We start from the raw sequence: 309 nt of genomic DNA, 5'->3' as shown, positions 1-309 counted from the left end.
CAACAGGGGAAATAGCACTGTAAGGAAAGGAAATGAAGGAAACAGATAGAAGTGTGCCTGAGTTTACGCTCTAACAAGAGACCTATAACCCAAGACAGTGCAAGACAATCATACAGAGGTTATGGCACAATACAATTTTGGAGACCTATGGTTTGATTTTGGAGTGCCCATCTCCTTGAAGAGCTGAAGACCATAGCTAAAGTCTCTTGTATCCTTAGCAAGAGGAAAGAAGCCATTGAACAATTACAGCGTAGTAGTTAAATCTTTGAGTAAAGAATAATTTTTTAGTTTATCTTATTGTTGTCAGGT

Source organism: Palaemon carinicauda, chromosome 21 (assembly GCF_036898095.1).
Source record: "Palaemon carinicauda isolate YSFRI2023 chromosome 21, ASM3689809v2, whole genome shotgun sequence".
Lineage (NCBI taxonomy): Eukaryota > Metazoa > Arthropoda > Malacostraca > Decapoda > Palaemonidae > Palaemon > Palaemon carinicauda.
The sequence above is the reverse complement of the archived record's forward strand: the minus strand, read 5'-3'. Positions refer to the sequence as shown.